General features: G+C 35.8%; 1 protein-coding gene across 1 annotated transcript in view; it reads left to right on the top strand.

Moving 5' to 3' along the window:
- The window catches only part of LOC148953334 (uncharacterized), a 75,441-nt gene that overhangs the window by 33,153 nt on the left and 28,310 nt on the right, over positions 1-13,978 (top strand).

Here is a 13,978-nt window from a genome sequence, read left to right as displayed (position 1 = left end):
GGACCGAAAAGTGGGCAACCTGGGCAGCAGCCTTACAGAGCATATTTAAAAGCTTAACACGCGGAAATATTTTTAACTGGATTTAATTTGAATAGCCTTTGGTTTGTTTTTCATCTACTTTATTGGATTCAAGCATATTGAAAATCAAAAGATGCAATGGTCTCTTATCAGTAGCCAGGGTATAGCCCCATCAGTGAATTTATAGTATAGCCAGGAAGAAACAAAGACCATAGCCTACCATTGGATATCTCGGTAAAATTCTACTTTAGCTACTTTTGACTTTCTTGGAAAGGGGTTAGGTTAAGAAAATGAAACTTTCAGGGATGGGTCTACAGGCTAAAGTATGTCCTGGGAAGATATTTTGAAGTATCCACCTCCACTCCTTCTCCCTCTAGAAGGTCCTGACCTTTGATGACCTTTAAAAATATATGAGTTATATAAGTGAAACCTTGCAAAATAGATCTTCTGCTTAAATGAAGTACAACAAAATGGTTTTCAGCTTCACAACTTTGCTCAATCCCAATTTATAAGGTTTTAAAGATATTCAAATACATTTCCTAAATTTTGGAAATAAACTATTTATAGGCTAGGTCTTAAAATTCTGCTCAAATAACTGAAATTGTGTTTTCAGAGCTAAAGCCAGAGAAAAAGAAACTGATAACTGAAAATTAAGGTAAATTTGTTGTTTTGTCAAAATTTCAATGGGTATAGACCTGTCATGTAGGCAAATTTCATGACCCTCTAGAGGGAGAAGGAGTGGAGGTAGGTACTTCAAAATACCTTCCCGGGACATACTTTAGCCTGTAGACCCATCCCTGAAAGCCTCATTTTCCTAACCTAACCCCTTCCCAAGATAGCCAAAAGTAGCTAAAGTAGAATTTTACCGATATCTCTTTCTAAACATAAAAATCACCAGTTGTGGTTGTATCTAAGCCCCGGTCCAACCAGGTTCAGATGTCTCTGAACTGGGTATAAATTTAGAATTGTGGCCCCCTGATAAGGAGACATGTTAAGAAAACAATTCTTACTTTAAAAACATGTATAATGATTCTAGCTTGCTTAGTATCCAAGGGGAGAACCTTTATTGGTAAATATATACCAAATCATATTATTGAATTATGAATAAAGTGAATACACCATTTGATGCCTTTTTTTATGCTGATTACAAATATAATAATCATTTCTATTGGAAATGAATATCAGCCCCCCCCTATAGGCTACTTGCCAATTCAGGATATATATTTCTACATTAGGGGGGGTGGGGGCAAATTTTGTTTCTGATGTAAATGGGAGGTCATTTAAACCTTTACCCCCACCCCCCAAATGTAGAAATATATAACCTGAATGGGAATATATAGGGGGGGGGGCTAAAATTCATTTCTGATAGAAATGATTATTATATTTGTAATCAGCATAAAAAAAGGCATCAAATGGTGTATTCACTTTATTCCTAACTCAATAATATGATTTGGTATATATTTACCCCTTTATCATCAAGTCTTTCCTCTTTTTCCCTTCTTTTTCCAACTTAAAAAAAATTACAATTTTTACAGACTCTCAATACAATGTGTAAATCTTTTGAAATTGCTGCTATAAATTGTTTTTATAGTTAGCATTCATCCCCATGGATGAATAATCAACTGGGATGCAGATAAAGCAGTGGCAAAAATAAAAAATTTTGCTATAAATAGTAAGAAAATATTGTTAGGTTAAGTTAGGTTTGTCCCAGTCATTGTTAATTCTGTTTTTTTTTTTTTTAATGATAAATAAATGATTTTTTTTAATGATAGATAATTGCCACTGCTTTATCTGCATCCCAGTGGATTATTCATCCACCTGTGGATTATTCATCCAAATGTGGATTAATCATTCACTGGGATGAACACTATGTATAATAAACAATTTTTATAGCAGCAATTTCAAAAGATTTATGCATTGAAGAGCTTGGCAAAAATTGTAATATTTTTCTTTTAAGTTGGAAAAAGAAGGGAAAAAGAGAAAAGGCTTGATGATAAAGGCTCTCCCATTGGATAATATGAGAACTAGGATCATTATACATATTTTAAAGTAAGAATTGTTTTCTTAAAATTGTTTCTCTAGCAAATTCAAATTTAAGCTTTTTTTTAATATTTGAAATTGACCAAAAATTTCTACTGTTGTGTATAACAAAGGCTTAAACCTTGGACTTCAAACATATTATTTGATTTTATGTCTATTTTTTCAGGTTTTAAATTCAAAAGCTTTAATCTATCATGATTAAGTTGAATAAAATATTCAAAACAATTTCTCCGTTTTTCTATCTGCCATGTTTCTTCTGTTTGCTTTGATATTTTCCAACAAATAGGTAAAATGGCAGTTTTATGCAGCCTAACAGAACAAGAAGAAAACAGGGCAGATTTATTTTGATTTTTTTAACCAACTTAATCTTGACAAATCAATGATTATGAATTGTACAAATTTAACGAAATAGAAACAGTAAGTTTGAAAAAAAATGTTATAACCCATTTTTATTAAAAAAATTAAAACAAATATATAATGACATTATTATTTACAAGGGTCCTAAAAGGGCTTAAAATTTGGTTTTGTAAGAAAAGCTATTAATATATTCAGAAAGAGCATAAAAAATGGCATCTGGTGGTATGTTCAATTTATTTGTTGGTCAATGATATGAACAACTAAATATTTACCAAGGAATGTGTTGCAGGCTCATGGATCTAGAGCCTCAATGACCCCTAGGAATGTAAGGTATTTTGAAGTTGTGGAATATGGAACAGACCATGAGGGGCTTGTATAGTGGAAAAAGGATTTATTTCTCCATTTGTGAATAAACAATTAGGAAAATCAACACCCAAAATTAAATTTGATACTGTTTTTTTTAATCATTTGTGTTAAGCAATTCTATTTAACTAATAAAAAAGTTTATAAAGCATACTGTTTGCTATACTTAGGTGTTGTCAATATAAGTAAAATTTAACTGAACTGTAAGGATAAAAAACCAAAAAGGTAAAGGCTTGTACCTAAGTTATGCCCTAAACCTTTTCAAGATTGCTCTCAACAACTTCAGTTTCTGTGCAATTAGATAGACAGTAGGGCTATAGTAATGCATATAGGTGAGAAAGAGACACATAGGCCTACATTAGGTTTTACATATCTGGATGTTTTAATATAACTTGTTTAAAATTAATTTTAAGTTAAATGCACTTTATTAGTTAAGTTTAAAATTATTAGAAATAAGTGAGCCAATCAGAGCTGGATCTCAATTAAGGCTGTACCCAGGGAGGGAAAGTTTGACCCCCTGTCCCCCAAAAAAGTTTGTCTGACTTGTAAAAATGTAACAAAAATGGATATAAACATATTTTTGAGGTTTTTTTTAGTTAACCCCCTGAAAAAATCCTGAATATGGCTTTGATCTCAATAAACCAGAAAATGTAGGGTATGTACTAATGAAGACTTCTCTGATATGGAGGATCCTGATGATGTTAATATTGATGCTGGATGCTTTATTCTTACTAAATAAAAAAAATTCAACATAAAGTAAGCCATAAAATAAAAATTTTAAAACAAACATAATTAATTCTATACATGAGTGGGGCTGCCCCTCCTCCACCCTTGCTCATTTTTCTTAAGTCTTGAGAACTCTTGAAGTATTATTTATTCAAATTCAAGAGCCCTTGTATTTCAGGACATGTTCTTAAAGAATGGCAGGAAAAAGTATAACTTTAGCATAAAGAGCAAGGGATAAGGAAAAGGTAGCCCTCCTCATATATGGAATAACTTTTGTTGGGTTAAAGTATTAATGCTCCTTACTTTCAGTTGAAAAGCTTGTTTTTTTTAAATTTATATTTATGACCATTTTTCCAATCATGACAGGAACTCCCCTCTCCCTTTTATTTATAAAATTTCTCCTGGACAATTCCCCCTGGAAACTTTCAACCCCATGAAAAATTCTCCCCAAAAATTCTTTATATTTCCAAATAAAAAATACTATATGTAAACATTGGGCAGATTGCATAACTTACAGCCATTTCCCTGTGGCCTATTTTGGGTCTTGCCACAGGGACCATGGGTGATCACAGGGGTCAGAGGAAGATTTGTTGGACCTTAAATTTATGGCAAATCAATTAACAATCTCAAATTTTTATTAGATTTTTTATTTGGGGAAAAGCATGGGCTAACCTCCAATCTTTTTGGTCATTTAAAAATGGAACTAGAACTTTAAATTTTCATCCAAATGAGTACTCTTCTAATCTTTTAGAGCTATTGGTTTCATACAATCACCTCTGGGAGAAAAAAACAACAAATAAACATACATCCATGATCTTTCTTTCGGGATACAAGCACAAAATTCCACATTTTGTAGATAAGAGCTTGAAGCATCTACAGTAGAGTTCTCTAATATACAGCACCTGATTTTGCAATCTTCATTGAGATTCCTTGACTTTTTGTGGGTGTTTCCCTCTTTTTTGAAAATCAGACAAATATTCTCAGGCTTGCAGGGCTGTTACTGACCAAAGACTTGTGAATATCAGTTTAAATACATATATTTCACAGAATAGGGTCTTAAAGATGGTGCAGTCAATGACTTTATGGCCTTTTGACCTTACTCCTTGTTCATAGATTTAGCTTGAGCTTTGCAAGATCTAGATCTTTTCCCAGAAACGTCTTTGTGGCTTTCAAAGCTCTTGTCCATTTTACCCAGTAGACTTCAGTATTCTTGCTCTAGAAAAGAAGAGTTATCATGGATTGTGTTCTCCAAGCCATGTATTAGGCCCCTGAGGATGCTGCAGAGTGTGTTGGCATTGAACAACTTCCAGTTATCCAACAGGTTGGCTCTAGGATTAGAAATTGTCCCTGAATAACAAGCAGATGGATGCCTAGGATGCTGTTTAAGTTGGAACTTGTCTTTAGCTAGTGAACCAACTTTGTTCCACTGCTTGCTTTTGATACCTTGATCTCTTTCTCTGTCTTATCAGTCTCAGATGAGAGCATATAAGATGCTGCGTGTTGTCCTGAATATTGTGTTTACAATCACCAGATCAAGTTGTTCAATCTGATGCTTTTCCACAAGAATCTTTGTCTTAAACAGGACTTTGCATATGAGCATATGCCTTGTCTTGCATAGTCAATATGTAAGACATGTGTATACAAATTACAACCAAGTTTGGCAAGAATTATCAAGAAAAGATTGGTCATTCATTAAGAATGCAGATGCTCCTGAATCATGGAGTAAGTGAAAGAGATTCTTGTATCATCTTGTGACAAACATACAACAATGATTTGTATATGTAAGGCAAGAACTCTTCCTTTTCTCACTTGTGATATTAAACTGGCAATCCAAAAGAAAAAAAAAAAAACAGTGGAAGAAATATAAAGATATGCCAACATAGGTAAATTATGATAGATTAAAGCAACTCTGTAATAAGGCTTGACAGCTTTCATGAAAACTTACAAGAGACTAAGAAGAAGCAATTACAGATGCTTCCAAATCAAATCCCAAGAAATTTTGGAGGTATGTTTCCCTGCAAAAACCCAGAAGACACTCAGTCTTCTTTTTAAGTTGGAACTTGTCTTTAGTTAGTGAACCAACTTTGTTCCACTGCTTGCTTTTGATGCCTTGATCTCCCTCTCTATCTGATCAGTCTCAGATGAGAGCATATAAGATGCTGTGTGTTGCCCTGAATCTTGTGTTTGTAATCACCAGATCAAGTTGTTCAATCTGAAGCTTTTCCATAAGAATCTTTGTCTTAAACAGGACTTGGCATATGAGCTTATGCCTTGTCTTGCATAGTCAGTATGTAAGACATGTTTATACAAATTACAACCAAGTTTGGCAAGAACTATCAAGAAAAGATTGGTCATTCATTAACAATGCAGATGCTCCTGAATCATGGAGTAAGTGAAAGAGATTCTTGTATCATCTTGTGACAAACATACAACAATGATGTGGATCTGTAAGGCAAGAACTCTTCCTTTTCTCACATTTTATATTAAACTGGCAATCAAAAAGAAAAAAAAAAAACAGTGGAAGAAATATAAAGATATGCCAACATAGGTAAATTATGATAGATTAAAGCAACTCTGTAATAAGGCTTGACAGCTTTCATGAAAACTTACAAGAGACTAAGAAGAAGCAATTACAGATGCTTCCAAATCAAATCCCAAGAAATTTTGGAGGTATGTTTCCCTGCAAAAACCCAGAAGACACTCAGTAACTGAGGTTTCTGTTGATGGAGCATCCATTGCCAGTCCTAAAAAATAGCTGGGACAATGAACAATCAGTTCCAAAAGGTCTTCAATACCCCAAATAAAGATCTACTTCCCAACCTAAGTATACAGTTGATAAACCAATGTCAGTAAAGACAACATTGTGGCTAGACTGAAAAACCTGCACCAGAACAAATCTGTAGGGCCTGCCAAAATACACCCTTGGAGCTTAAAGGAAGCCCATGCAGAATTGGCCTTGTCTCTTGCAGCACTTTTCAAAAAATCCCTGGATACAAAGACAGAGCCTCAGGACTGGCAGAATGCTAATATTGCCCCTATCAATAAAAGTGGCAGCCAATTAGACCCATCAAAATACTGCTCTATTAGCATTACATCCATTATTGGGAAAATTCTGAAAGGAATAATAAATACTGCCATTGTCAGACACCTTACCTTCAACAATCTTATTACACAAAGTCAGTGTGGATTTAGATAAGTATGATCCATTGATACCAATCTCATAGATGCATAAAATTTTGTCAGAGAGCTCCTAGACAGAAGAATCCCAGTAGAGCTCATTCTTTTAGATTTTGCCCAAGCATTTGACAATGTAGGCTGTGTCATCATCAACTACAGGCAAAATTATTTGCAATTAGGGTAAGCCAGGAGGATGTTGAGTGGGTGATGGCATTCCTGAAAGACAGAAGGCAGAGCATAAGGTGTATGGAGAAAACAGTCAGGTGTTTTACTCAGAGGGTACTGAAGTGGAAAGCGGAGTCCCATAGGGAACAATCCTTGGTCCAACATAATTTAACATCTATATCAGCTATGCCCCACGATCTGTCAAAAATAAAATGAACCTGTATGCCAATTATTCGAAAATCATCAGCCCTTCAAAAAGAACCAAAGTGCTATCCTCATTACAAGCTGACCTAGACAAACTCTCTGATTGGGCAAAATTCTTGAGGTTAGAATTCAACATTAACAAATGCAGGACAAATCATTTTGACAAAAAAAATATGAGAAATCAGTATCACATGCATGGAATAGATGGTATTGGGTAAATGATTGGTTCCTCCCATGCTGAAAGAGACCTGGGTATACTTGTGGATGATGAATTGAAGTTTGACCAACATGCTCAGTCAGTTGCCTCTAAAGCGCTCTAGACCCTTTGGAGTGTAAAAAGAACATTTGCCAGAAGTCACCAAAGCTGATGTCAAAGCTATACAAAGGACTTGTTTGACCAAAATTGGAATTGATATGTGTACAGCAACCTGATTAAATAAAGGCAACAAGAAAAAATTAGAGAGTGTCCAAAGACAAGCAACTAAATCAATAGAGGGTTGTAGAAGCCATGACTACCCCTCCTGCCTGGAGATGTTACAGATTCCTACCCTTTCCTATTGCCAGAAGTGTCATGGCATACAAAATGCTGCACACTCAGGCCTTGCAACAAAATATGCTTGACTTGACCAGTCAATAAGAACTAGAGGACACACCATGAAGCTGTACTGCAAACAAGCCAACGCCAGACATCAGAACAACTTCTTCCCAAATAGAGTTGTGGGGCTCTGGAACTCCCTAAGCAAAGTAGCAGTCTCAGTCCCCAGTGTGGGGGCCTTCAAGGGAGCTGCGGACAAAGATTGGTTGTCAAAGCCATGGCTTCAAGAATGGGATTCAGCCAACACATTGATCCAACATCTTGACTAACCAGCACCTACAGGATAATTCCTCATTTGCTGGACAATTCGATTTAAGGCAACATAAGAATCTAAATAAAATCAAAGCAGATAATGTGGCAATGCAGAAGTTGGAATTTTTCTTTTATTATCCTGTCTGTGTTCTTTTCTATTAGCTCTTTGAGAGCTTTAAAAATAGTTTCAAAGCTGGTCCACAATACAGTCGAACTCTGTGACCTGAACAACCATCTACTCATTGACAAATTCTGAAGCTTCAGTATTGATCCAGCACTCTCTACTGTTTGTTGCTAAGCATTGACTCATTTAATTTGATCTTTAAAGAAGATATACAGTTCCCATAAGATTTCAAATATTTTTGGACTATGGAGGTTTTGCTGCAGGTGTGCTGTGCAAAGAGATTCTTTCTATAAGTTTGGAATCAAATTTAGCATGCCACCTTGTCAAATAACAGACATATTGCTTGTATATCATAGCTTTGAAACATAAGCACCTCTGCTTGTGCCTTCCTTTTCTAAGACCTCCCGATTTTTTTTTCTAAAGTAATGTACAGCCAATTTGATTCTTTTGGTTGCTTATTTGGCAAATGGGTTGCAAACAACCTCCTCAGCAGCTAAAATCCATTTAGGCTTGTTTTTTTTTTGTGAAAAAAAGCATTGATTCATTTACAATAATCTTTGTTGAATATATTCATGCACCCCAACACTTCATTTTACTTGGTTAGCTCTTTCATTAATCTCATGCTTTGCACTTGAGATCAATCATCCAACACATGTAATTTGTGAATTTGGAAACTGACATGTTGTTACCTTGGATGGGCATTGCTCTCCTTACCACTCACAGCTCATAACCTACTAACCACCTAGCCTTTCAGAAAGCGTAACTGTAAACCTAACACTGGATGTAACTGATACAAAGATGTGAAATATTCTTTATTTTACCAAATAAAAATTTTGGGCACTATCTGTGAAGTGACAAAAAAAAAACTGAATTTACCAACCTAGATTGAGAATTCATTAGATTTCAGTCCCGTATTTTCATGTTTTTATTCAACCAAATGTAAAACTGTGGTGCTATCTATAAAATCTTGAAGGGAGTCAGTAAAACTGTTGTGTTCACCAACCAAGTTCAAGATTTCTGTAAATGACATGTCAGTATTTATGTGGTTTTTATTTAACCAAACAAAAATTTTTGGCAGCATTGGAAAAATCACAGTTTTACCAACTCATTTTGTTTTTACCAATTGGCCAACACCATTAAGGAGGGGCCCCCCTATACATGACGACCCTGCAGGCTTGTAGCTTTTGATGGGTGATATTGGACATATGGTAATTGATTTTATATATTTGAAGTCAAGTCAGCATCAAAAGTCAGTACTTTTTATGTAATAATTTTTATCAATTCCACTTTTTAGAGTTTGGTTCAATATTGTGCCAAGTTGCTCCTTACTTTTTTGCTTAGGTGCTCCTTACTTAGCTGATCCCTATTTGGAAAGAGAGAGAGAGAGAGAGAGAGAGAGAGAGAGAGAGAGAGAGAGAGAGAGAGAGAGAGAGAGAGAGAGAGAGAGAGAGAGAGAGAGAGAAAAAAAAAAGAAAGAGAGAGAGCAATATTTTCTCGATTGGCTCCTGTAAATTTCCTTGCATTTGTATGCCACTCCAGGTGTTTTCATAGTAGGCTCTCTATAGCTCAGCTATTGTTGTTGGAATACCCTTTTAGGCCCACGTTTGCTACAACAAGGGCGATAATGTAGGCCTAGATTTAAATGCAGTAATGAAAAAAAAAACTGAATCCAATCCATTGATGAAATATTGGTAAAGAAGAGGATGAAGGGTAAAATCATAGTTGGTTGGCCTATACCCCAATCCTAAGCAGAATCCTGCATGATTCCTCCCTGTCTGTTGCTCTTGTTTGTCTCTAAATTCGTTTTTACAAAAAACTAGTTCTTTACAATTTCCCTTTTCTTGTTTCTTTAATGGTGCAAATCTATTCTGGAGGACATATTCAGTGTCCGAGTCTATGCTGTGTAGATTTGAAGGACTTTAACAGGTTGTGGGCTTGCCTCGTAAATTTCTGCTGGGGTCCAAACTTAGGGCGTTTTATGTATTTAGAGTTTTGTCATTTCTGACTTCATCAATTAAAGGTACTGCTCTCTAAGTGATGGAGCCACTTTCTGGGTATTTTGGTCGAGTTGATTGGAGAAGTTTGAAGGCTAGCCTTGTCTGTCCTTTTAAAGAAGTCATTGAAATGGTCTTTCCATTGGTGCATTCTTTCTAAATACCCTTCGGTGATAGTTCCATCTGATCTTTCCATAGATTTTGTAATTCTATGTTTGTGTTTTTTTTTAATATGAATTATCAGGATCCTATGTTGTTTACACGTCATTTCTAGCTGCTGCATCTTCTTAGTCTGAGGACAGCTTTGACTAGAAAGCATTTTAATTTTTCCACTATACGCACTGTCTTCCAGAGCTGTTGGAATTTGGTCTTGTTTTATGTGTCTTTCTTCTTTTGCAAGAAGGTGAGCATTACCGACATGCACTATTTTTATAATGTCATTTGTTCTATTATCAATTACTTGAGCAGCAGCATCTAGTGTGATTTCCCTGATTTTTGACCTTGTCCTCTCTATGATTTCTTCTTCTGAGCTCTCATTTTCTTGTTGTGCTTGTTCAAGATCTAAACATATTGCTCTCAGCCTGTTAGTTTTGGGATTTTAAATTTCTCAGTATTCTATCTAAGATGCAATCTGTGCTGCTTGGGGTTTAATAGCCTTAGCAGTAATGTAGCAGCAAGAACGAAATTGTCTAGACCGTTTTGAACTGGTGTCAGCTCCCCTCAACATTTAACAGTTAAATGCCAATGATTTTTATTTCTGAACAGTCAATATTAGACGTGAGCAGTGGCAGGACTGTCTCTTGATATCTATTTAAAGTTATTAGCACTTATATGACGTAAGAACGTTTTTATTATGTTTGGGCTATTATGTACTGCATGATGATGCAGTCAGACGCCATTAAAACATCATGAACCACCTCCATCTTGACCAGATGCAGAATCAGTTATTGTCTGAAAGTTTTCTGTGAACGGTAGCATATCTTTTTTTGAGTAGTTGTTAGTTGTATTTTGTAGCTGATTATATAAAAAAAAATCTTTCTCAAGGTCAGGAGAGTCTTGAACAGGCGCAAAAGCGTTTAAGATTGTCACATTGAAGGAACGACTAATCATTCTATCCTGATCGGCGTAATGTGTTTTGATTTTAGGTCTTATTCCAGCACAGCTGACTCAGCCTCTTCCTGTTGGAGCAATTGATGTTCTTGTAGGTTTCATACTGACAACCTTTCTTGTCTGGTACTGGGCCTTTGAATAATTTTCTTTGACCTTGTAATTCTTGCTTGATATAAAATATCCAAGTGACAATGATGAAATTCTCTTGTGAGGAGAGCCTGTGTTGCAGCACTCTTCATCATTCTACATTGCTTTCCAGGTCACTATTTCTGTGCTTTCTTTGACTGCCCGTTGACGTAAGACCGACTTACTGATTTTCTGCAGCTAGTTTTCTTGGCCTGTTGCTTACTGGTAAAAATATAACCTTTTTTATTAGCTAACCTGTGGTTTCTCAGGTTTTTGGTCTACCCACTGCTTTACCACTATTTGAACCGGGGTACTTTGTTGCTAGGGTAATCACCCTTCCTTCCCTTTGAAATGTACTGAAGAACATCATATTTAGGGGATAGGGACGGGGACAGGATACTTATGCCCAACCATGCGGCCCACACTCGGCTCCTTGACTAGGAATTCGAGCTCCCGCGAAATTCCCAGCCTGCGCTGTACTATAATTTTATGGGATGGGGGGGGGGGAGGCTGCTCAATATTTGAAAAGATACATTCAGCATTCAAATTTTCTCAATAACTTCTTAGTAAATTACCCCCCCCCCCATTCTTAGAAGGCATGTAGGTACGATTTTTGTCATTCTTTGTTTTAATTCCTTCTCTGGAATATTCATGATTTAATCAAGGTTCTTATCTTGTATAATAAACAGTAGAGGATGAGTAATTCAAGCTAGTGGCCTTTCGATGTTATTCTGGAAAGGATTTGTGGTAATGAATAGCAGTTTTTTCAGTAGCATAGATAACGTTTTGATAGAAGTACAATTGTTCACGTTATATTGTTTAAAATTTAAAATGATTGTGGAATAGAAAAATAAAGAGCTAAATTAGGAAAACAGAAACTAAAATGAATAGTTAACTCAAGTCTGAGAGTATTCAGTAGAATTTTTCTATGTTTTAGTTTTAGTTAGTTTAGTTAGAGTTTTCCAATTTTAACAAGTTTTTTTTCAAACTGCAACAGGTTGAAGCATAAGGATTAACAATCTAAACAATTTAAATACTTTTGTGGAAAAATGTGAATTTAAGTAATTGGTATTTCTTATTTAAATGTTGATAAAGTAATTTGGTTGAAATTATTGAACTAAATTTATTTCAATAAAGTTAACGTTGATAAGTTAAAATACTTTAATAATTCTTTTGTACTTTCTATGACAGATTATAACCTTACTAATGTCTTCAATAATTGTTTAGCATATTCTTTCTAAATCCGAAAATTTTGTCTCGCTGCAAGTTGAGAATTAATCGTAAATTTCTATGCGTTTAATATTAGATGAGTAGGAATGTAAATACAGCCAGTGACATCGATTCAAGAAATTCGGGGGAGGGGGCAAAATGCATGTTTCAAAATCTAAGGTGCATTTTTTTTCACTAAAAATACCTAAAAAGGTATTTTTTAAAATCAGAGTTGGAAGGGGGAGGGATGAATTTTTGAGGACGACCTCCCCGCCCCCATCAGTTGATACAGTTTAACAGAATTCCATCAGTTTAATACTCTTGATTAAATTTTATGTTGGATATGCAAATATATTCATCTATAATATAGACATCTCCAATATTCAGTTAATCGCCGAAAACCTGCCGCGCCGAAAACCTACGATGCGCCACCGAAAATCTTATTGGGTGCCCCCGCCGAAAAGACTTCAGTGCGGCGGTGCCTCCGCCGAGAAGACTTCAACGTGCCGATGCCGCCCGAAATTTTAACCGCCAAAATATTTTCTGATATTATTGAGAGGCGAATATAATGCAAAATCTGCTATCTGACAGTACATGTAAAAATGTTGGACGCTCTCAAAACTTTTTGGGATCTACTCTTCGACTATGTTACGTTGTTAATCATCATGCCGCGGTGGCGTTTAGAGCGTCATCAGCCTTCTCCACGTGGGACGGTCTGCAGCTAGGGCCTCTGCATCAGACAATAAAATTCCAGATTGATCCAGGAAAATCCCAAGACTATCACTTCACCAAAACTTGGGTCTTCCTCTTGGACGCTTCCAGCCCCTAGTGTTTGGTTCAAAGTTGTAAAGAATCTGAGCTGGAATGTCAGCAGTTAATCGCAAAAGATATCTAAACCAACGAACTGTCTGCTCGGCTACCAGGTGTGACAAAGGTGACTGGGAATTCATACTTCGTAGCTGGTCGTTGCTGACAAAATCTGTCCATCGGATTCCCTAGATTGTACGAAGCGACTTAGATTGAAGAGTGTTGAGGCGGCGCTCGTCAACTATGGTTTTAGGATTATCATTCACTTGTTTCTGTCCTCTGCTACAGTGTAATATTTTCTAACTAAAATTATTGTCGACTAGACTTGCTATTCCTCAAATACCTTGTTTATTGATTTTTTACCATTTGCAAACATGCAGCTATTCTACCAAGGCCTGAAGCAAGGTGGAAAAATTTTATGATTAACTCCCCACCTCCCCACCCAACATATATTTATACATATGCACATGGAAGCATATACAAAGTGGAAGAACTAAACTTATATACAATTTTTTCCTTCATATCATCCTTCTCGAAAAAATTCAAGTTTAAAATAGCAATGAATTCCTTAAAATATTTCGTGATTTAGTTGAGGTTCTTGATGTTGATACTCAGTTGCACATTGTGGAGGTTGCTGATGATCTACCTCCTATGTTGTCAAGAAATGAACAATGCAGGTCCCTGGAATGGCGTTTGCCCACAAGATGGAAT

Source organism: Artemia sp. Qi Xiang Cuo, chromosome 4, assembly GCF_049724085.1.
Source record: "Artemia sp. Qi Xiang Cuo chromosome 4, ASM4972408v1, whole genome shotgun sequence".
NCBI lineage: Eukaryota > Metazoa > Arthropoda > Branchiopoda > Anostraca > Artemiidae > Artemia > Artemia sp. Qi Xiang Cuo.
The sequence above is the reverse complement of the archived record's forward strand: the minus strand, read 5'-3'. Positions and strand labels throughout refer to the sequence as shown.